Source organism: Mesitornis unicolor, unplaced genomic scaffold (genome assembly GCF_000695765.1).
Source record: "Mesitornis unicolor isolate BGI_N332 unplaced genomic scaffold, ASM69576v1 scaffold11504, whole genome shotgun sequence".
Classification (NCBI taxonomy): Eukaryota; Metazoa; Chordata; class Aves; order Mesitornithiformes; family Mesitornithidae; genus Mesitornis; species Mesitornis unicolor.
The window spans coordinates 32,155-56,774 of record NW_010180869.1 but is presented as its reverse complement, the minus strand read 5'-3'; the positions used below and the strand labels follow the sequence as shown (position 1 = coordinate 56,774).

General features: G+C 37.1%; 1 protein-coding gene across 1 annotated transcript in view; it reads left to right on the top strand.

Annotated features, from left to right (window-relative positions):
- LOC104539644 (P protein-like) overlaps nucleotides 1-24,620 on the top strand; it is a gene marked incomplete at its 5' end in the record, with an annotated part of 89,001 nt that overhangs the window by 49,614 nt on the left and 14,767 nt on the right. The window lies entirely within an intron of this gene.

The following is a 24,620-nucleotide window of genomic DNA, read 5'->3' as shown; positions in this document are numbered from 1 at the left end:
GGACAGAGAGTAATGCGAAAGGAGAGAGAAAGGCTTCCCTGTGTTGGACCAGCTTAAAGCAGCCTGATGTCCAGAGTACACTGCTGGTTTAGGAGATACCAGGTCCCAATCATACATGACCGACTGGAAGTGTGCTGGCCAATGTCACCTTGGTGACTAATGTTCCCTTATCCCACATTACTCTTCAACATGTGTAGAAACCAGTTCTGCCTGAACAGTGCTCATAAAGGAAGGAGCAAGATTGTTTGAGAAATTATTCTTCACTTACTGTGAATTCAACTCGATGTTTCCGGCCCTTGTGAGCTTTTCTTGAGACTTCATTATGTTCCACTGAAATAAAAAGATTCTTGTGTCCCTTAGAATATATGAATACTGTAATAAATTACTTTATCACCGTGAAAATATTTTAACCTTTGAATCTGTTACACATGGTGATAGAGATACAGAAACAAACTTCAACTGGTGTATCAGCAGCAAAAGGAAGATTAGACTTACGAGACTGCCCTGGAATGGGGAAATGACCTAACAAAGGATGTGGAGAAGGCAGAGGTTCTCAGTGCTGTGACCAGCAGCACAAAGTCTAGCTGGAGGCCAGTCACTCCCCAGTGGTGCCTTCGAAGTCCAGTCGTTCTGCGATTCAGCTTTTAACCAGCCCCAGAAATCTGAAGGCAAATAATGAATAACTGCCACTGTATGTTTCATTTGGACTACCTCAAATTCAAAGCAAAGCAAGCAATGTTAAGACAAAAAGAAATTAGGTGCTCTTGCACCTTGTCCAGCCAAATTACACTCCTTTTCCACCTTGGAAACTTCCTAATCAAAATGTATTTATGTGTTTTAACCTTTCTTTCTGTAAAAAAACTTATACATACCCCAGTTTTTCATTATCCTTCCAGTAATTCAGAGGCAATATTCCAGGCACAGTCCTCTTATTTTTTCACATTTTACAAAGATAAGATTAAATACAAAATAAGAAGTTATTTACTTTTCCATTGTTAATCTAGACCATTTCACATTCTTGTTTAATTTACTATTCACTGCTAAATCTAAGCCTCTTTCAGCTTTCATGTTACTTTCCTGAGTGTGAGTATATCTCCCCCTGTACTCCCACCCCCCAAGTTATTATACTTTTCCTACACTGTGTTTCTAATTAACATATCATCAGTGGGCAGAGTTAAAAGGGAATTGGCATGCTATGTGATCTAGTGAGTGAATTGGAGGATGGAAACAAAGACAAATATTTAAGTGGTAAAAATAGAAATAGTAGTGGGACGGTGGGGTTTGGAGAAGGAGACAGAGAGCAGTGGGATCTTTGCTGTATATGGTCAAGGATAAACATCAGAACAAACAAATAAGCATTGTGCCTCAGGAGAGAATAACAATTTTTTTGTTAGTCTTAACCCTGTAGAAAACAACGGATTTGTTAATAATATGAAGGTAATTGCTCAGGGACAGCATATATGAGTAAGCAGAAGGCAGGAAAAGATAATAAGCATATTATGATTTTTAGTCTAGTTATCAGAGAAACATTAAGTCATAAATAAGAGCTTAAAATAAAGGAAAACCGCAAATGTAGGACAGTACTATTCCTCTTGACAAATGGTCTGATAAAGACATTATAGTCTTATTGCTTGAATGATTTCCAGAGGTTACTCTAGTGTTTTTATATCATTTAGTACTGTAGAATAATCAAGTGATCTTTGATTTTCTTGAGGAATAAGATTAAGGAAATAGCATTGCAGATGTCTTTTCCAATCTAGATGCCTCATTTCATACATTTTTTTTTAATTTTTACCAATATATCTCTGAGTTAGGCTGTTGAAATGTAGCATTCAGTTCACACTATGGAATATGTAATATTTTTGTTACCAATCAAAAATTTGGTTCCAGCTTAATGGCATAAGAAGTGTTCATTGTTGTAGGGACTTTAATTATCTGTTTCCACTTGCTAATAAAATTGCCAGCTTGATTTTAAATTTCTCTTTGAGAGAGGCATTTATAGCCTTATATAGATACATAGTATTTCAAATGTGAAATAAGTCATATTACTTCATTCTATTGTAATTAAACACCAATCATAACTGTGTGTCTGTGATGCATGATGTGATAGAAAATAGAATCACAGATAAGTGCTGAACCTATTTGACACAAGAAGAAAGTGGGTGTTATGAGGAATACACTAATGTTATTTCAAGCAAATTTTAGCTGACTGTGAATAAATCATGGTGTGATATATACATCTAAGAGTAGAATGGATTGATTAACTCTCTTTAATGGGATAAGAATATGGGATAAATTATTTGATACATGAGGAAATCAGTCTGCCCAGTGGAACAGGGTATGAGCCTAAGGATCTAATTTAGAATACAGTGGTAAGGTTAGCTGGGCATGATCCTAAAAGCAGTGTGAATATTTTCAGGTTTTGCCTTTTTCTGTCATTGCATTCCTTTTATATGTCATCTGAAGAGCTGAATTAATATTCTCTGTCTTCACTGGGAGTAACAATAGTTTGGAAGTGTCAAAAACTATTGGCTTCTGATAATAGCTTAGGAAAGAATTTGTTTTCATTGTAGGATGTCCTGGGAGATATTCACAGCAAAAATACTTACAGTAGGATATCCCATTTATCCCTGCTTGAGAGCACTCACCCGTACAGACTGTGAAACAGTGCTTCCTTTGATAACTATCATTCATGCATGTGGGCGGACAAATGTGATGTTCTTTGCTACCTCCTGTATATCCTATTTACACAACTTATTGAAAATAACTGTTTAAAAAAACACCCAACATTTGGCTCTGTAAAGCCATATGAATGTCTCTCCTGGATTATGTGTGAGACATCTGTAGTCCTGTTCATTTCAGTTCGTTTGATGTAAGTTTTCCCTATTTTCGTGCTATTAACACCACTCTATGTTAAACACTGTTGCCGTTTTAAGGCTGATTCTGACCAGAATATAACTAACCGTAGTATTTCAGGTGTGACTTTTCATGATGGAAACTTCAGCTGAGTAATGTGGTATCTAAACACCTGAACACAGTTCACCTCTGGGCTTTCTGATCAGCTATCCAGCTCCAGAAATTTTGGGATGTTCAAAGCATCTGACAAAGATTCAATGAACGACTAAGTAAAGGTTAATGATTGAGGTACACAAGTTATCTCAATCTCATTTCCCACTACTCTTCAGATCAGTAAGGAAGACTTAAATGTTGATATTTGACATGATAACAGATTTCGTCTGTTCAAATCGGTGCAAATGCAACATTTGAACAAAGCTCTCTCAACGAACTCATGCTGATGTACAATTCTGATCCGGGCAAATTTTAGATTTTCACAACTTCTGTTTCATTAAATTTCTATCTTTAAAAATCTGGATCTTTTAGATTTACATCATCAGTTTTTTAATTTTTATCTTGATTTCTTCACATGTATAAAAAACCAGAAGACTTTTCTTTATAAAGAGCTCATTCTAATAATAAATTTAAAATCCAATTACACATGAAAAACTCTATTTATTATCAGACTTAGGGGATCAATTATAACAAATGTAATTTAGCTTTTAGCATCCTATTCATTATTACGCTAGGAAGGGCAAAGTTATAGAAAATCTGTTGATTTTCAGCTGATCGCTCAACAAAGGTGAAAGGTAGTTCAGCATGTATTCATCTTTCAATATCAGGTTCTAGGCTGAGTTTGTTAAGAAGAATGCCAGTTTTCTTTCAGCTATCCAAGAATAACCTTAGCAAGATTTTAAATTGTCAGTGTTGATCTAATGGCTGCTTTCAAACAAGCAAATGTTACATTGACTTTGTGGCAGGTGAATAAAGTGAATGCTTCTTATTTTAAATGGTAGCATAACTTGTGCCAAATCCCATGAAAGTAAGTATTTTGCAATAGTGTAGTGCAAACAATTTTAAGAATAATCCTGAGTGATGAGTGAGGTGTTTTTAAATGTTTATTTTGATTTTATTTAAGGTCAAGAAACACTGTTAGTCAAAGTGTAAACTAATGTGGTTTTAGCTCATTTATTTTTAGGAAAAAGAGGGAAAAAAATATTTTGAGTCCTTAAATATGAGGATATTTCCTTTTCCAACTTGAAATAGAGTTTATCTGTATCACGTGAAGTTTTTCATGGAGCTTAAAATGCTTCCATGTCTTCTAATTAGAGACAATATCTTTGAACTGGTTGGCCTATGGACATGCAAGTATTGCTTTTTTCCTTTCTTTTTGCTATGAAGTCTTTTGGATTAGCAAATAAGTTTCCAGTAAAGGTAGATGGGATTTAAATACTTATAAGCTTACTCTGCTGAAAATAAGGCTATGTCATTCAGGTATTAACTTTCTTTATGTTTTTATCTTTTAAAGTCGATGAAATGAATGTGTTTCATCCTATAAGTTTTTGAAAAATGACATTTAAAATGCAATTGCAATGATTGCAATGATCCAGTGTTTCATTGGGCTCCATAGGAAGCACTGATCCTCCAGACATACACACATCACTTTAATATTATGGGGTAAGCTCTTGGAAGTTGTAGCTAATCATAGGATCATACGAACATCACAGAAAAATTCTGGTTGGAAGGGACCTCAGGAGGTCACTTGTCTAGCTTTGAGGTCAAAGCATGGTCAGCTATGGGCTGCATAGAAACAGAAGAGCCTCTTAGGCCAATCTGCTCCACTGCCTGGCTGTGTCCATGGGGAAAAAGCTTTTCCTCTCTTGCTTCAACTTGTGCCAGTTTTCTCTTACCATCTTGTCATGCACGACCATAAGGAGCATGGCTCCAGCTTCTCAATCACCCCTTGTAGGTGCTAAGCACACGCTAGTGCCCCTGAAGCTGCTCTTCTCCACACTGTCCCAGCCGAGCTCCCCCAGCCTCTCCTCAATGGGCAAATGCTCCAGACCCCACTGCCTTGGGGACTCCCTGTGAGGTCCCTCTAGTTTGTTCATGTCTTTTCTGTACTGGAGGACCTAAAAACTGAAGCAAGTGTCTTGTTATGGTGTAACGAGTGCTATGTAGAAGAGAACAATCCCTTCCCTGCATCTATGGCCCATTCCCCTTTTCATACAACCAAGGAGACTTGCTAGGGTTCCTGCAGGCTCACGTGCAACTGAAATGCAGAAATCTGATCTCAGTTTACTCTTAAAAGCATAATAGTTGCATCCAGTATGGATGAAAGAATTAGGTTTGGTAGTAGACAATTTATGATCACACCAGTGATCCTACTAAATGTATGGGTTACAGGAGTGCTCATTTTTATAGAGTATTCTGTTAGAAATTGCATGCAATGGATGCTGTAAGTCACAAACAGTATAAAGTAATTTTACAATTTAAAACCAATCAATAAACAGTGAAGAGAGTGGTAAAATGTAATATATATCTACATTTTTGTAGGACTGGCCGTAACACATTCTTAGACACCTTTTCTAAATGCAGGCTACCAACTGAATCAATACCTAATAACTTCCCAACAGCACTCAAAGTGAAAATAATTTTAACAAAAATTATTTTTAGATATTTTTGGCAGTGTCAGAAAGTGAATATCCTGCTGGGTTTGTACAGTTCTATTCCTGTACAAACTATTTTATGCAAAGATTTTGAAGATATCTTGGATTGTGTCTTCCTTACTGGAAGAAAAGACATAAAATTCTCCCCAGTGCATCTGTACTAGTTATGTCATTAGTCTGATGCAACCTGTTGGGATAGGAGTAATCTTTCAAAACTTTATATTCATCTATATAATTCTACAGTGTTAATCTCCATTAAACAAATTTGCCTAAACCCACTTGGAGAGAATTACATTCCAAGCTTTGTATTTAAAAGACATAGGATGGATTTTTAAAATTCATGGAATGGTTAAGTGCACATACTTATAGCTATATTGTATTTCCAATACAGCATTCCTATTTAGGTTTCCTTTCTACAGAAACTGAGGGAGGAAGGGGGGAAGAGTAGGGGAAGAAGAGGTGAAGAGAAAGAAGGAAGGATGAGAGAGGCCATTGTGCAGCCAGGTCTCATTTCACGTTGGAGCTGGCACATGGCTAGAACATAGACCATTTAGAGACTCATACAGCTCATGTTCTGGAGCAAGACTTGTGCTGCTATTAGCATCTAGCTTCTACACTTGTATGTGTCTTGGCCATCTTCTCTACCGCCATTGTGTTGAATTGTTAAGTGTAATGAATTTTGACATACAGATGAATGTTGAAACACATGAACTAAATCAGGTGTGCATCAGGATGGAATGATTCTCTAGCTAACCCACAGTTAGCTCACTCTATGTGTTTGTGTTTTAAATTTTACATAAGAAATCACATATATTGTCTTTTTATTAGATCAGTCCTGAATAAAAGAGGTATTTTCTAAAATGGGGATTTAAACAATATCTATGAAGAAATTCGTTCTTGCCTTGACTTGGCATTTGTGAAAGATTTAAAATCTTGTATTTCTTTAGACTCTAGTTTGATGTTGTTGTTTCCATAGCTAACTTTTTCATGTGACAAGGCTGTGCACAATTTTTTGAATTAATTCCTCTTTCAAGTTACAGAGCTATGATGCTTGTTACATAAGTGAATATTGCAGTAAGAAGGATATTATTTATTTATAGACTTTTTTTGTTTCAACTACTCCAATGTTTTTGCATTTATTTTTCTAATAATCTGTAAAGGAAGCTGAAGAGAAGAAAAAGTCTACATTTAGGTGGGTGAGATAGTTAGGTTTGGAGAAGTGCTTTGTGAAACTTTCACACAATTTTTTTTTTTAATGAACAGACTTATATTTTAATGAAAACATTCTTGAAGTATCTCAAAAGCCCAGGATTTTCGTAGTAGATTATGATTTGTGATGAAAAGTGGATTTGAAAATGTCTCAAAATGTCTGCTCCAAAGAACAATATTGTGTTTCTTTGGCATCTCTTTAAATAGTAGTCATGTGAAAACCTAAAAAATGAATTACTAGAAAAATCTGCAGGGAACAATTTTTCACTGGTAAGTGGTGGAGTTTAAATAAGAACTCTTTCTTTGTGGACATGTCTGGCCATGACGACTCATATTTTACCACTACTAATATGGGCTGAAATCAGCTGAGAATATTCACCTTTCTAGCAAGCTTTTAAAAGGCAAGTAAATTACCTCGTTTTTCTTTTCACCTAGTTTGATTTCCACCAGATCCTCTAAAAATATTTTGAGTGTTACTGTATCTGAATGTACAGAATTTCATGGTTAGATATAAAATATAATAAAATAGGTTTGTCCAGCTTTAGGGGCATCTGGAGTGAAAACAGGAAGACTCTTTAACTGATTAAACTTCTACAGCATGAAGGCAGGAGTTAATTTGGAGCCTTTCTGCTTTTGCATTGAAGTAAATATGCTTTTGTTAAATGTTAAATGGCACAAAATGAAGGTCACTTATACCATTATGCTGTTAGGCTTGTCATGGTTTTGATTTAAAATTTTTTTAAAAAATGAAGCCTATTAAATCAGAGAGATTTTCTGTAGCTAAAAGAGGTCAGGGAATTATTTTCCTAGGTAATTCATCAATGTCAGTAGTGCTAAAGAGAATGTTGGCCCACGTGTCAAGAGAAAGTGTGCCCATGTTGCTGTTGCGGTCTAGCATTTGTGCTTCATTGCAGATCACTACATGAAAGGTTTGCTAATGACTTACAAGCCATGAGTAGGTCCATGTGAAAAGAGAGGAGAGAGCAGCTACAATCTCTTTTGAGTGACTCTACTCACTGATGATCATGCCCACCTTATATTGCCGCCTTGTTTTGCTAGCTAAGATCAGAGGAATATTTCTGGCAAGAAGAGAAGTAGGACTGCAGTAGTCTTTGCTGCTTTCCCCTACCATGTCTTGTTTTCTTGACATCTTGTTATCATCTCAGTTCATGTAGTACATGGAAAAGGAAAGGATCTGCTTTTGATAGAAGTGGTGCACAGTTGACTTGTGTGCTGTGTAGTGTGAAAAGAACTGTATGTTATACAAAGCAAAAAAAATATCTAATAATGCAAAATATTAATCTTAGTTAATTTGGTTTAGCAAATAATTATTAAAAGGAGATGTTTGCTACAGATGTGGGAAATCTTTGTTTTATTTTGTACTACAGTGGTAGAATATTGTGAAACATGATAAGAAATGCAACAGAAAGCTTAAAAAAGAGCAGGTCCATGCTGTTACAAATATAGTTTTCTGAAATGTGTGGATTACTTCTGAAATCACATCAGATGGTGTGCCCTCTCCTTGTGACCATCAGGTTTCAACTAGTCCAGAGTGGCTTTATTTTTCACTGGAAAATCCTATTCCTTCTGCCATAGCAGGATACCTGTCTCTGTTTAGGGCTCAGAGCAAGCCCAGGGAGCAGGATTTTCTCTCTATTGTCCCCTAACCTCCCGGCGGAGGACTTAAAAAAAAGGGAATAGAGAAAAAAATGCTTCACACAAGGTTGGAAGTTAAGACTGTAACAAGTTTAATGAAAAACAACAGGTGAAAGGAAAAGGGAATTAATAAGGGACAAAGAATATTTAACTATTTACAAAACCCGATCCCAGTAGTCCCAGTGGAAGTGTCCGAGCAGTGCCTCATGGCCGCTGTGACCGCTGTGACTCGTCACCAGGGACCGCAGTGGTGTCAGGAAGCGGGTGGTAGTGGATGCTGCCGAGCATGTGGAGCTAGGCCCAGCCGTCCCAAGGTGCGACAGGAAGCAGCCCAGGAAACCAGGAAAAGCCTGTGAAAACCTTGGGCCTCCTTGGTTTTTTATAGACTGTGGCCAGAAGAGGGAAGGAACAGTACTGATCTCTGACCCTCCAGGGTCATACAGACATCACCTGTCCTTCCCTTTCAGGCTGTTAACCCTTAAATCATAACAATACCGTTCACTCATATTGAGCTGCTTGTCCACCAGTATCCCAGGTTCCTTTCCACAGAGCTGCTCCCTGGCCAGGTAGATCCCAGCCTCTGCTGCATTCCTGGAATAAGTTTGCCTAGGTGCAAGACCTTACACTGGCCCTTGTTGAACTCTATAAGGTCCACCTATAAGGAAGAAAAAATGAGCTGATAATAATCCTGCTAAATATTCCAAGTTTTCCTTGAATAGATTTGTGCATGGAACAGGACTTGCTGAAAACCACTTTGTCTTTTTACACTGGTTTCACAGCCACATGTATTTCAGGAATTTTATATGTTTAAGGTTTTTTCATCTCTTTTCCCATTTTCCTCTTGGAAAGACAGTGGCTACTGCAAATGCTTCTCTTGACCTTAACATTTTTGTTTTATTCTTGCAGTACCTTCTGGGGAGGTTCTAAATTGCTGCCTTTTGTCTAAACTCTTGCTTTTGAAAAGCAAATGCAGAAGCTGTACTGAAACACTGTTATTTACTTTGTTGAGTAACTGCGAATATTTGCCTTACCCAGGTGCTGGCCATACTGTTTGAAAATACTTTGATTGCTGCTTAGATGCTGTCCGCACTACTCATGGGAACTCTTGTCAACTGATTTGTTTCATTGTGATTGAGACTTCATGTGTCTTGAAAGGGATTCACTTCAGAACAAACTGAATTACATTTTTAATTCTCTGAGTGTAATGAGGAGCTTTTTATGTCTGAAAAGTGTGTGAGGTCTGTCTGTAGTGATAGTGATAAATGAAAAGTTAAAAAAAAGAAAGTGAGCAGTATAGTTATAAATAATCAAACTAGGGAGAGAGAGAACAAAATTGAGGCCTTCTAAAACAGCAAAGGCCAAAACCCAACTTTTTTTTTTAAAAAATCTGCTTTATTTCTTAAATATTGATGAAGGCTGTTTATAGTAAAGCATATTTGCAGTGACTAGAAGAACAGCCAAATATAGATTTATTGCTTATGGCATCTTCTGCTTTTGCAACTTCAGTGAGAACTTGTAATCAGAAGTCTTCTTAACTTGAATTCAGAAGACTTTGGATTGTTGTTGATAGTGATATTCCCATGCACTATTTCCACTGACTATTGCAACCAACAGGTTGCAATATAATATAATAAATATATTACAGTTAAATAAACTGTATGAGAATAATGGTAGCTCAGATTGTCTCATTTTTAGACCTATTACTAGGTGGATTATTTGGCTTAGTGGCTAATATGATGAGAAACATGACAGTATTCCTGTATAGTACATAATCTGTCACATTTTATTACCTAAATGTAGTACTTAAAGAAAAAAATTGCTCTTATCTATCATGAACAAGGGAGCAAAATAGGGTCTTTGAGATGTCTGGGCTTTAATTTTGAAGTTAAATCCTGCCACCTACAAATTGTGCCTGTTTGACAAGAAAGGTTCTCTTTTTGAAGGTTTTACAGGAATATCATTTTGACAGATTGATTGTGTAAGTCTCTGTGTTGCTCTAACTCCTTTTTAATGGAAGAACTTTAATTGATGTCAAACTCAAAAGTTCAGTGACAGACAATGTGTCTTCTCTTAGTTTAGAGGTTAAAAATGATTGATGCTTTTGTATGCACAGAAAAAAATGCCATAAAAATATTAATTTCTATGACTATTCAGATAGTAAGAAAGAACCAAATTGAAAATGAGTGGTCAGCTTGTCTGTAAGTTTTCAGCCAGTGAATATGACTCTATTAATACATACAATCAACAGCCATTACTAAAATAATTAAGAAAAATGTGATAAGTCAGTGCTTGTCATAATTACCGTTGCAGATGGAGTAGAATCACAGGTTTGGAAAAGTATAAGTTTTCTGATTATGTAGAAATTTAAGAATGTAAAACTTTTCAGAAAAGCAGCTAATTTCTGTACTATTGTACTATAAAAAAATATTAATTTTCTTTTTTAATTCAGATAACTTAAAAAAATGTCACCATTTGCTAAAACATACTGCTGTCTCATGTGCAACATCATTTTCTGACATTAGTAGTTCTGGATGCAGGAGCCCCAGAGTTGAGTGGAAGAGAGTCCTGGGCCATGAGCTGGGGAAATGCTCCAGGGAGACTGCACAGGGACAGTGTGGTTGGTGGGTGCCCTCAGGGCCATGGCAGCTTTGCAGTGTAATTGAAAACCAGATGATTTACTAACATAAGCAGTGTTCAGTCTCGTGTATATTGAATTGTAAGACACAGCATACAAGACTGCATACTTAAAGTCATGAGTATGAATTATATAATATTATTTAAAAAGAAGTTTAGCCTGGTTAGTGACTTTTCAGGTCACCTTTTAGGTCAACCTTCACCTCACAGAAATTACAGATTTTCCCTATGGTTGTGTTACTCCAGAATTTTCTGCATTTTCCTTGTAAACAAGACAACTGTTAGAAATAGGATACTTGACTCAAAATGTGATGCATCACACCTGAGTTCATCCATTTAATTCAACCTATTCATTTATATTCCTTCTGCAGTCAGTGGAGAGGAAAAGGGAAGACTTGTCCTGACATCTTAAAGGGGATGGGAAGAATTACCTTCTTGAAGTCCCTTTCTTTCATCTGATTAAAAACAACCCTATACTGTTGTGTCTTAGAGCACAATATTGTGGATTGTACCTTAAGTAAGCAATATATATAGTTAATTTTTAGCAGCTCTTTGATAAAGGCTGCACTATAGCACATATGCAAAAGAAATACTGATACATGGCACATTAGTTTTACTACTTCCTGATTCATGAGGGTAAAACTATTAATTTATCTTGACAATTTTTAGCAGAATTTATGCATGAATGTGGGTATGTCTAGGAAAGACATAGTAACTGAGAGTAATTCTACATTAATATAGTCTAATTCGAAGTTAATATTTCAATTTTTTAATTAACACTTCAATTGAAGAACAAGTAGATCAAACCCACATAAATTTTGAAACACTTTAGTCTTCAAGCCATTCTCGGGCAATCTTCAAATATTATTGGCCACAGGAAGCACTAAATTTTCTGGGTTATTTTTAATCCAGAAAGAGTCCAGCACAGAACCACAAAGATGACTGAGGGAGTGGAGCATCTCCCTTATGAGAAGCGGCTGAGGGAGCTGGGTCTCTTTAGCTTGAAGAAGAGGAGACTGAGGGGTAACCTCATTAATGTTTATAAATTTGTAAAGGGCGAGTGCCAGGAGGAAGGAGCCAGGCTCTGCTCTGTGATGTCCAATGACAAGACAAGGGGCAATGGGAGCAAGCTGGAGCATAGGAGGTTCCATGTGAACATGAGGAAAAACTTCTTTACTGTGAGGGTGACAGAGCACTGGACCAGGCTGCCCAGAGAGGTTGTGGAGTCTCTGTCTCTGGAGACATTCAAAACCTGCCTGGACACGTTCCTGTATGACCTAGTCTAGGTGATCCTGCTATGGCAGGGGAGTTGGACTGGATGATCTTTCAAGGTCCATTCCAACTCCTAATACTCTGTGATTCTGTGATTCTGTGTGGAACAAAAAAGTGAATGAATGCACTTTTAAATACAATATTTATTCTGGCTTATCTTCATGTAACAAAAGTTTTTGATTCTCAATACAGTAGTTTACCTGAAGATGAGATTCTGCTTCAATTAAAATACCTGATGTGATATGAGCTAATTGTCTAACCTCCCATTGGAGCTCCCAATAGGGATGTAAGGCTTTATTCACTTGCTTAAACACTCATATTTATCTAGCCCTGTATCCAAGACATCTTCATGGGTCTGATAGATATGACCCATGCGATGCTGAAGTGGCAGCTTGAAGCTGAATGGGACTTCACCTCTCCAACAGAACTGCATGCCTTCATTTAGACAACTCATTTGAGCATCTCACAGTAGACTCAATGGAATCTAACGTATGATTTATCTCATCTTGCAGTAGACACATCTATTCTACACAGTGCTTACTGTGTTGACTAGATTTTCCACTGTCTGCTGTGGGTGCTTAGACAAAAAAACCATTTCACATATAGTTCCCATCTGCATATGCCTGAATCTGGAGCTGAATCCCAGCATAAGTTTCTAGTCATGCATACACTGACATTGTGCAAAAAATCTTCAAATGAAAATGAAAAAGAACAAAAGAAGCAATAATCAAGACAGAAACATGTTAATATAGAAACGATGTACACTGAAAAAGTATATACACTGAAATTTGACTTAAGGTACTGTAAAACATTAATCTATGTTCATTTTGCTCTCTACAATTTCTTCTTGTGCTTTACTGATCCTCTGTTCATATCTCTTCCCTTGTTATTTCCTACGCAGTAGCAGGTACTGTTTTCCTCTCCAATAGAGATGTGTGGAAATAACAAGAAAGGCAGAGCTAAAGACCTAGTGCTTCCCAAGCTTCTGAATGGCTATTATGTCAATGGTCAGCACTTTTCAGCAGAATCTGGCTGAGCTGACTTCAAATCTATTTTTCATCTAGCTAAATAAATGACAGGAACTTTAAATGGTAACCTTGTTCTTTAGCCAACCACCTGCTACTTTGGGGCTGATCATGGTTTTGTTACCATTTTTGCATTTAAAACACAGGGTTGCTGGGCCAGGGTTGCTGCTGAGCAGAGGAAAGCAGGGCAGGCTGGGTAGAGTGAGGCCGGGACAAGACCTTGGCTACAGCAGGTCTGGGCAGCTCTCTTTTCCTTGCATTACTTTCTCTCCATGTAGAATTTCCTTCCAAACACTGGAAAAAGGCAGTTCATAGTGGAGTGCAGCCATATGCTGGCCAAGCTCTGATTTCTTGGAAATACAGGGACTTGAAAGGGATTCTTCTACTGTGCCTTATCTGTGCAGTCTCAGTGAAGATTGTGGATGGATACTTAAGTGGCCAGTCACAGTAGTAGTATTTCACTCAATATAAAAAAAATATTTGTGCAGCAAGCAAGCACTATTTGTCCAGTGCATTTAGGAGGTAAAAATTGAAGGACACTAACTTGTTTTTGTGTTCCTAAATGTATAGTCTATTTACTTAACAACCTACAATTCTTTACCAGTCAGCCACTTAGTATGTTGGAAATAACTCTTTTGCTATGTTTGCTTCACCCTAAAATTCTCATCTCAGGGAAAAATTTGAACATATTTTCATGTTTCTGTTGTCATGTAACATTTATCAGATTTATACCTAAAGATATTGAAATATAAAGTTCATAATGCACTCCTACTGCAAATTTCAAACTCAGTGAGAATAGTTTCTGTAAGAATCATGCATTGTTGATAGTCATAATCTGTATACTCTTCAAGTGTGATCATGCATAAACTGGAGAACTTAAAGTTTTATTGGTTGGTGGGAATATTTACTGCAAGATTAACTGTTTATTTTTATAGATTATGGAGCCACCTATGCTCCCAGAAGAATTCTTCTCCATAAGACTCATAATAATTTTACACCTTTTACCGCGACTTTCCTTTTTAATGGTTCTTAGCCTGGCTTCCCATGTCCCTTGCTAAATTCCTAAAGAAGTGGTCTATTGTTTTTCCTTAGATGAGGATTAGTTAAAACCCAGATATGAAGCTAATGTTTGCAGATTTCACAATTAAATGTGTCTATTTATGTATAATGTCATATTTCATTGAAAGCTGCTGAAATTTTTCTGTTATCAGAAATAAAGTCCTGATGAAAATGATACAGTATATTGAAATGAAAGTATTCTCATTGTTATGTATGTGCTGATATTTGTCATAAATCACAGAATTCATAGGAACTTGATGTTTCTTAAAGGGAAACATGTTCTTTATGCACATAGAGATATGTATTTCAATGGCAAAACTGCTAGGGATTTAGCTGACATTTAACATTAGAATTATCAAAAACTTCCTAGTGCAAGAACAGTAAATCAAATACTGTCTGGTTATTTCTCAGGGTCTTCATGATGTAAACTGCGATCTTTCTTCAGGTTTACTGCTTCCAAGAGTTGTTGCAGGTAGTTCAGGATCACAAGAGTCATTCTAGGTTGTGACTACAATGAAGATTGCTTTTATTAAACCGAGGATAACTAGAAATATTTCCATAATATTTTCAAAATCTATGAAAGCAATGACTGAAATACAAATTGGAAGAAATTGACATTAAGAGCAAGTCTGCTCAACACAAGCTCTGCTGAAAGTCAAAGGTAAATCTGAAATTAACCTTTTCTTCAGTTTTCATGAGCTTAGTCATATAGATTGCATGACATAATTTGTCTTGATAACTCTTATTCATACTGAAGCACAAAATTTTAAAAAGTTCCAGATCCATAGTTGCGCACTAATGTGCCTAATTTTAAACATGAAAATAGTCCATTAAAATAAAAAGGGTACAGTTGGTTTAAGTACTTTGCTATACTGGGGCCAAATAATATTGTATTGAGAAATACATGGGATTTTAAAAGCGTTTTTTCCTATGTGGTGTGCTAGCCACCTCAGTGAAATATTTCATTTGGTGTGTTTTGGATAAAAATTGTCTAATAATTCCTTCAAGCATATTTTACCTTTGCGACCTCCTCAAATAGCCTCCTAAAATGCTCCACAAGAGCAAGAAAATAGTTAGTTACTAAGAGGATTTTTTTTTCTCATGTGGTAGTGTCCTTCTATATCATCATTGCAGTTTCTAGTGCTCACACTTAATGAAGTAAATCTTGAATTTGCAAGTTAGCATGTATAGTTGATGATGTTTTCCTGTTCAGTCAATTTTTAAAAAAAAAAATTCCTTAAATTTTACTTTGACTGGGAAGGTTTTCACATACTAGCGTCCACAACATATGTTTTGCTATCTAGGTGCTGTGCTATTTTGAATTATAAAAATGGTAATCTGGAATGAAAACATCTGTTCTTTCTGTGATCTCTGACAATAAACTCTGTTTACTTGAACAACTTTGAAGGAGAACATATCTTAAAGAATCTACTGGAGACATTAATTTATCAACTTTGTTTTCTTATTTCAATTTGACACCTCGTTTCTTAAAACATTTTATCTGATTTAAAGCAAAGTCTTTTGGGCATATTTATAGTTCATTAGCTAGAAATAAAAAAGGTCTATTTTGCTAGCAATCAATTAATACTTTAAAAAGATTTTTTTAGTAGTATGGATCAGGATTTAGCAAAAATAATATTTCCTTTTTATTTTCCATGAACATTTGATGCAGAAAGTGTAATGGCAAAGTGGTTAAGATTGGTACTAGCTTTAAATTTAACAGCTGATTTTTCTAACTGTGCTAATATACCCATACTTACTTGAATTGGCCTAGAATCTGCTACTTTATGTGAAGTTACAATTAATTTAGCAGCCCAGGGAAAATGTGCCAGAAAATCTTTGGTCTTTGTGTAATTCACATGCCACATATGTAAATCACAGAAGATCAGGAAGTATGTAGTACACAATAAACACAAGAAAATATCTAATATGTTGAATTATAAAGTGAAGTTATCCTTTCTTTGAAAGGAGCCCAAATATCAAGGTTTGAAAGGGCTAAAAGAGTTGTTTACTACTTTAGAGATGAATGATAAATGGGATTGCTTTGCAAGTGAGTCTTAGATAAAAGTAGGGGCACTTGGATGTGGTGACAGTGGAAGAGAATACGCTGGTCTGGTTTATCTTTTAATTTCGCTACCATAAAAGGTGACTTACTACAAAGAGGTAGCCTGTGCTTTATGCGTCGTTATGCAAACTCATAGTGGAAGGAAGGCATGATTTAACTATAGAAAAATATTGAAAGTTGACGTAAATACATCAGAGTTTAACTTTGTCAGTTTACTTAAACAATTAAAACAAACAAACAAACAAAAGCAGAAAAGAAAATTTCTTTCTCCTCAGGAGTTTTTTGACTATCTCTTAAGAGCTCCTTATTTTGCCAAATACAGTTATCAGAGCAGGATGAGATGGACAGCTCTGCAGTTTCCATTTGCTCTAGTGGCTGCGTCTCCACTGACTGCAGTGAGAACCTGGCCACCTCCCAAGTAGATGTCTGCCTAGTAGGCACCTAAGTTTAAGTGGCTTAATCTGGAGCTGAATCCCACAGTCCTGGATGTGTCGGATGACTTTGGTGTAATGCAGACGTTGCTGACCTTCATCAGGCATAGCAGTGTAACCACAATTGCACATATAATGAAGTGGAATTTACTGAGCTCCATGATGCTGGGACTAGACTGCTGCTGGTACCTCTGTTTGCAGACATATTGCTAGCTCATCCCTGTCCACACTGTCTACACTGTGCTATGATCTTTGGTGTAATTGTGTTGACTTAGTCCCCAGGAAAGCTACCTTGCTGTAAAAAAATTCCCACCTTTAAGTGCAGTCATGGCAGAATGTGGAAAACCAGCAAGCCTGTGTTTTCTTGCCAAAGAAATGGTTTGATTCATTTTAGATTAGGGCACATGTGTCAGTTGGTGTATATTCAGGAGCAAACACCCTGAAGCCAAACACTGGAAAACCCAAACTGGCAGCATGTCCACAACCCGTAAGCACCTTCACAGACAATGGAACAAATCCTCAAGCTGGCAGGATACATGGTTTTTCAGGAGCCCCCAGTGTGGGAAGTGACCGTGTTCAGTATTTTAAGGCAACAGCTGTCACCACTGTCCAGTAAGCCTCAGGCTGTAAGTGTGCTGATGAATGATTGCGAGTAGGGCCCATGAGCTGAGTTGGCTGGAGCACAGAAAAGATGGAACATGTAGTCTGGATGAGGGAGCTCCATTTCATTCATTGTGCTGAGGTCCATGTCACACACCATTGCTCTTAACCTTGTTTCTGAGATAAATGGCTTTGTTTTGTTCTTGTTTTTGCCAAGGCTGATCCTGTCACATTTTTAAAAACAGAACAGTGAGGACTATGATTGCCAAAAGTATGCATTGGTGGTCTCATAATGTCTCACTTGAAGATAATGGGCATTCTTCAGTGAGTTTGGAGGAAGTAGAACTAGGCCAGACCATGCCCTTTTGAAAAACTCAGCTGTTACTCATGCTTTTATAAGGGTTAGGCCTTTATGGAGCAAATGGTGTCCTGCTAATGATAGTGTTGAACGAGAAAAAATACTTTCCTTGAGGTTTAATATTTCCAGAATCTGTATGCTTGTTTTATCTCTTCCAGTGAAAGAACACATTTTTCCTTAATGCAAACATTTAGGCCATGTGCTGTCACTGTAGGAACTGTTGGATTATATACAGTTTATGAGAAGGCTCAGTTATATGGGGTAAGTCAGGAGGTGGTACAAGAAATCTAGTGCAAGAAATTGTCTTCTGCCAGATGGAACTGTGCCTTGCTGATAGGTGATTACAAGGTTGCTTCTAAAACAGCAAATGTCTCTTGAGGCATTTGTCTAGCTTTGGGACCAAAATGACCTAGTTAATCTAGCATTATCTGCATCTGTTGGTTGCTCATACCACCTTTTTTCTTTCAGTGCTTATTTAATTTAAATGTAATCTATGGAAAGGTACATTACCAAGTCAGATGCAGGTATATAAATTCATGCAACAGAAGTTCACTTCTCCAGACTATTGGAGTTATCTATCAGTTCCTGAGGGTAACATGTTTCATAGCTGAATTGTTCTTGATTGGTAGAATTGTGAACTGAGACAGTCAAAGCAAAATCTTTTAGTATTACAGAATATTTCATTGTTCTTTTGATATCAACTCTGTAGAGACCATTGTGTTTCTTCTGGTAAGGTCTTCTTTTGGCTTCCTTTAGAAACATATGGTGCTTCTGATTTGCGCTGTTCTAGTACAGGGTGGGGTTATTGCGCAGGCAGTTTCATGAGAATTGCTTCATGTGCATGTTCTCAACCCAGAGATGCTTACTCTACGCAAGTTTGTTGTGCTGATTTGTGCAGCTGTTGTTGCCACAGAGCCAAGTTCTTGCCAAGGCCCAGCACAGAAAAAAGGCAAGGCACTGTAAGAGGGCTAATCAAAATCATGGTACTTCTTATGTCAATGTATAGTCTGAGAAAGATTGTTTAACAATAATGAATACAAAAAGCAGGGTTCATCTCACCTAATTTAGGTTACTAAAGTGAGATGCTTAAACTGCCCTGTACCTTCTATGTTGTCAAGATAAACAGAAGATTAACATAGATGTCATATTGTATCTGCATGTACATTATCTTGAAGCTAAAATATCGTTAACTGTATCAAATGAGAAGGTTGAAACAGAAAACACATCTCTTTAGAACTGTAATTTATTTATCTCAGTTATATAGTAAAAGATAATATGCTACAAATGATAATAGAGATGTGGCAGCAAAATTTTGTAAATGGGAAACAGAAAAGTAGATCTCTTTCTTTACCAAAGGTGAGGAAGGACCTGCTACAGATAAGTAGTGGCATTGATCAGATGTGGGGGATCCCATGCTGGAGCAATTTTCTTTCTGCTCTTCATTTGCTCTCATTCATATTGAAGCTGTAGTTCTTCTTATACGTTCTTCTTACCACCTTTACATTTTAACCATACATATGATGTTTTACATACACTGAATATATCTACTCTGCTCTCTTTATTATGCCCTAAAACCAGTTCTGCCTTGCCCTGAAGGTGGCTCATATTCAGCCACAAATAATTGACCTTTTGTGATTTGTGTTTATACATGTGGGACCTACATTGTCATCCTGTGCTTGTACTTTTGGAAGATGTTGCCACAAGTTTTGGGGATGTAGCAAGGACAAGGTTTGTAGAAAGAAGTAACCTCTTTTATCATACTTACTAAGTATAATTGGAAAAAAATGTGTAAGTCACTCTGAAGATACATAGGCACCTTAATGTTCATGTATTCATGTAGGTGCCTATCTCTTTCTGATAACTCCACAGACTGCTGCCTAGTTCAGAGTGCCTCAGCTTTGGACACCCCATGTTAGGTGATGTTAGTCCAACTGAGAGAGAAACACAAAGAAATGTAACACTGAGACTGCAGTGAAGATTACTGTCTACTGCGGGGCGAAACAGTCTAGAAGAATACTGGCAAGGTGACCTCATAGGCAGCTGTAGGGGATCCCTACCAGTGCTGGGAAGCACTGTGGGAGTAAGGGACTAACATGAAATATAACAAATGGTGATGAGGGCTGCAGCTGGGAACGTTGCACTGTGAATAAGCAGATAATTAATGTGGTGGCAGTAGGCCTTGCTAGTCTATGAAAGTTGACAAAGTTTCTGCTTTCTTCAGGAAAGAACTAGTGAAGGGATGGAAAGAGAATCTTGCAAGGATTGAACTATTGGAGCTGGAGAATAATTCTTGATATTTCTTGAGGTCAAAAAAAAGGACATTGAGAAACTGAAGTGAGCGAGCTCTAAGTTAGTATTTTAGTTATGTGAATAAGCAGAAAAGAACAGTTACACAGAGTTAATCTGCAGGAGTTTTAGATGTAGGTTAGATGTGAAGCTCTTAAGAGAGCTCTGAATCCAAACTGGCTTAAACAATGTGTGAGGTTGAGGAGTACAATGACAGAGCTATGAAGAAAGGAACTAAATGGAAAGATTTGCAGGGGGGTAAAATGAGAACTGCGCTGACTGCCACAGAGTATAAACTGATAGCTAGACATCAGTAAAGACCTGTCAGAGGAGTGTACTGAGCTTTGATTTGAAGAGAGGGAGGTTAGTTTGATTGGAGGGAAGGAGATCAGTGAGTTGTCAGCATTGGGAACATGGCTGGATTGTATGTATTTTGTGGTCAAATTACTCTGAGATGGGAGGCAGAGGAAGAGGAAGAAGAGGATTAAGGACAGCATCTCTTCGGCAAAAGGACACAGTGACACACATATGGAGAGTGATCAGAGGTGAGCTGGAAGATGAAGCAGCCTCCAGAGTCAAGCAGGCGACCATGTCAAAACCAGTGACTGCTGGGAGGACGAGGAAGAAAAAATTCTTCTAGTTCCACTTAAGAGGTCAGTGGAGTGGACTTTAGTGGGAGTGATTTTGTTGGCAATAAAATGAAATGCTCTTGTATTATAAAGTATTTTTCAAGTTTTTCTCACTGATTGAAAGAAAAAGAAAGAATTATGTTGAAAGCAAAGCTGAGGCCCAAAATGAAATCTGCATTTGACCGTGGTAGTTTACATTACAGCTTAGTCAAGGAAAATCCTGGTTTTGATACATATGTACACTGATATGGAGGAGAACTTCATGACCTGCATTAAAGTGTAGAGCTGATCCCACCAGATGCTGTAAATATTGCTCAAGATTTATGCTCTTTACAAGAAGAAATAGGCAGCAGGTAACATATATTTCTTGTTTCCCCTGTAGGGCTTTTTGTCTTACAGGGTAAACTAATTTCCATCCCCTGCCATAAATGCATGTGCATACATACCAAGAAAAAGAAGCTTTATGTCTGGTACATTGACATTCAAAAAGTCATTGGTTAAATCTGCAATTGCTTCATATGTTTATACAGACTTTGATATTCTGTCATTGTACTAGTCAGATTGCAGAATTAGTATCTCCTCACTTAAATGGTTACTAAGCTTATCCCATATTTTGAATATTGTACAGAAAATCTAGTGAGTATATTCTTCTGACACAAAGTATATTTTTTCAGTGTATATTCTGAAGTGCTAGCAATTAGTATGTCAATGCATAGAAGAATTTGAAATACTAAATATGTGCTGCAGCTTATAATTAAGTAAATTACTTCAGTGACACTTGTGCAAGTTGTTTATTTCCATTGTGACTGTGAGAGCATGGTATATTTGATGCAGACTAATGATGTAGTTACATTTAGAAAAAACCCTCAAATACATTTTTCATGTTTAAAAATTTCAACCAAGACATACAAGCAGTTCACTTGTTCTTTGTATTTTGACAGATATTATTCTTCATCATAAGAATAGTTTGACTTTTCAGTTATGAGGTACACTGCTGGAATATTAATTTTTGGCTTTGTGAGATTTCTGAAAAGCATTCAGAATGTGTAACTATTCACAGTGCAGACTCATGCAAAACTCATGCAAAAAACTCATGCTCACTTTGAGCAATAACGATAAATTATTGTCTACTTCTGCAATGTTTTCATGTTTAGTAGGTATGTATCTGAGTAGTACACTAATTAAAATGCTCTTTTTATTTGAACTTTGTTAGAGATCATTTATTAAGTCATACAACTGGTTTAAAATATTTTGATAAATGGAACTTCACTTTTCTATTTCTTATAAAAGTTCGAGATGTATACTGTGGGAGTCTCAACAGCGGCACACTAGTTAAGATTGCCTTGAAATTTACAATTTAATTGTGATAATAATTTTTCTTTTTTATAACTTAATAACTGAATTTTTGTTTTTATATTTAACTTAAAAATTCCTTAGGGATTATATGAAATTCCAAATCATAATGTATGTTAATTCATGCTGATTTTTAACTTTCTTTCTCTTCCTCGCTACCTTTCCACGCCTATAAAGCATTCTGATAATAAGTTGAAGATTAAAACTATATAATGTAAGCACATGCAAAGCTAGATCCCTTTCTCTAATCATTGTGGAGCTGTATCAAGATAAGCCTTTGGCACATCTCAAGATCAGTTAGCTACTTGTAACAAGTGTGTTTCAAAAAAAAAGAGTGCTTTTGAAAAGCTTTTTGTTCCTCTCATTCCATCAAAGCTTAACTTTCCATCTGATTTCCTGTGCAGTCATACTGCTGTGAATGTGCCTCTGTGTTTCCCACCTAATAACTTCTGAATGTGCTAATCATTAACTTCAAACACTTTTGACAGGGAAGAGGATGGTGGGGGACAGGGGGCTTGATTTCTTAAATACAATTAAAAACCCTGAAATTTAATCAGTCAGTAGCTGGGGAGAGGAAAAGAAACTCTATTAGTATTCCCAGTGAAGAAATCATGCAGACTGAGCCTGCACTTCTTTACACACTGAAAAAATCCATGCAGGTAAGTGTCATTATAAGTAATAGAAGAAAGCTTCAGCTAAAGCTTTCTACTTGGACAGAAAGTCAATCAAACTTAAGACACAAATTGGTAGGAAAGAAGGCTTCATTATTTTCTAGTGTTCATAAAGCTGCTTGTTAGTAAAGGAAAGATTCATCTCACCTCACTTTTCCATTCTACAGTGTTGATGTCTTTATTTCCACACCCACCTCTCATTGTAGTCAATGGAGAGAAATAATTGTCATAAGGTGTTTCATTTCATCCTAACAAAAACACCTAATAAAAGTCAAACAAATTCTGACTTAGAAAGGCCAGTACCTCAGATATAGACTTGTACAGGTGTGTTCCACAACATACATTCTTCTCTTACACATACATGAATTGCCTTTGTAAGGATAACTGTGGTGAAACAGGCAGGAGAGGGTGTAAAGTGGTCTTTATTAGAGACAGCATCAAAAAGCAAAGTAAATATGATCAGGCAATGGCATGTATCGTGGTTTAGGTCTGGGCTGGCCATTAAATCTGGGACAGACCCTATTAACCCCTCTTCCCTCCCCAGAAGGGAAGAGAAAAAAGAATAAGGGAGAGAGACTTTATGGGTTGAAAAATAAAACTAACAGATTTAATAAAACAATCATACTAATACTACAGGATAATATTATAAATAGGAAAATAATGAAATATATACAAATATATATACAAAACCAATATAAAATCATCCTGCCACCTCCCGCCAATGACATATATGTCACCACAGGCTCTGCAAAGCACTGGAAAAGTCCCAGTCTGGACCCAGCAGCAGGTGGGAGCAGGATGCAGGAACACATGAATCAGGATCAGAGGCAGACGAACTAGCAGGGTTCAGCTTCGACTTCAGCCATTGCAGGATTGAGGCAGACGGAAGGGTCTGAGACGGAAGGGCTCCAAGATGGATGGGTTGAGACCCTCATGATCCCTTGGCTTTATATCTTGTATGAAGTATGTGGGATGGAATACCTAGTTGGTCAGTTTTGGGTCCGCTCCCCCCCACCCCGGTAGGCGCAGACATGGCACCCATAATGAGACAATGATCTTGAGATTATCAGTTGTAGCAGTACATACTGGAAAAACATGCTGCTAGTTTCAGAAAGTTCAGCCACTTAGAAGATACTGAGCTGAAAAGTAAAATCACTAAATAGAAAATTAGTTCTACTTAGCTCAAACCAGGACAGCATGTAGCAGAGCAGAGGTGGCACTCAGCTTTAGAGAGATGCACTGAGGAATGATTAACATGAAGGGACTGTTGCCAAGAACTTCTATATAAAGAAACTGATGCCATTGCAATGATGATTTGGCTAGAGTGTTTTATTCATCTGCTTATTCTTAATTAGAGTTAAACATCAATTGATCATTTGTGCCTTTGGATTGTAAAAAAACAAGTAGCTGGTCAGTCACCCTACTACTCCCTGAAATGAGAGCACAGTGATATGAGTCCAGGTGTAACTCATGATTTTGAAGCTGGACTGAAAGATCTCCTTTCTCACTTCAGTCTGGATGACCTTCCCTAGCTGGAGAAGCAAATCTCTAAATCCTTTTGAGGGTCCTGCCTGGTTGTTCCCACCATTGGCCTTTCTGACTACTGGAAGATCAAGTATTTTATGAAGACGAGGTGGCCACCACTACTGCCTTCAGTAAGGGGCAGAGAGTATGAGCCGAGGGACAATGGGGTTTGAGCTCATAAAAAATGGAGTGGAAGGTAGTCCTGCTCTAACAAACTGTGTGTCCTAAGCTGGGGACAAGTGAGTTGATGAGGGAAAGGAGGAAGGGGAGTTTTGGAAGGGAACAAGTTCAGCCAACTAGAGATGACTGTAAGAAGAGAAGAATTAGTTAAGTGCTTGCTCATT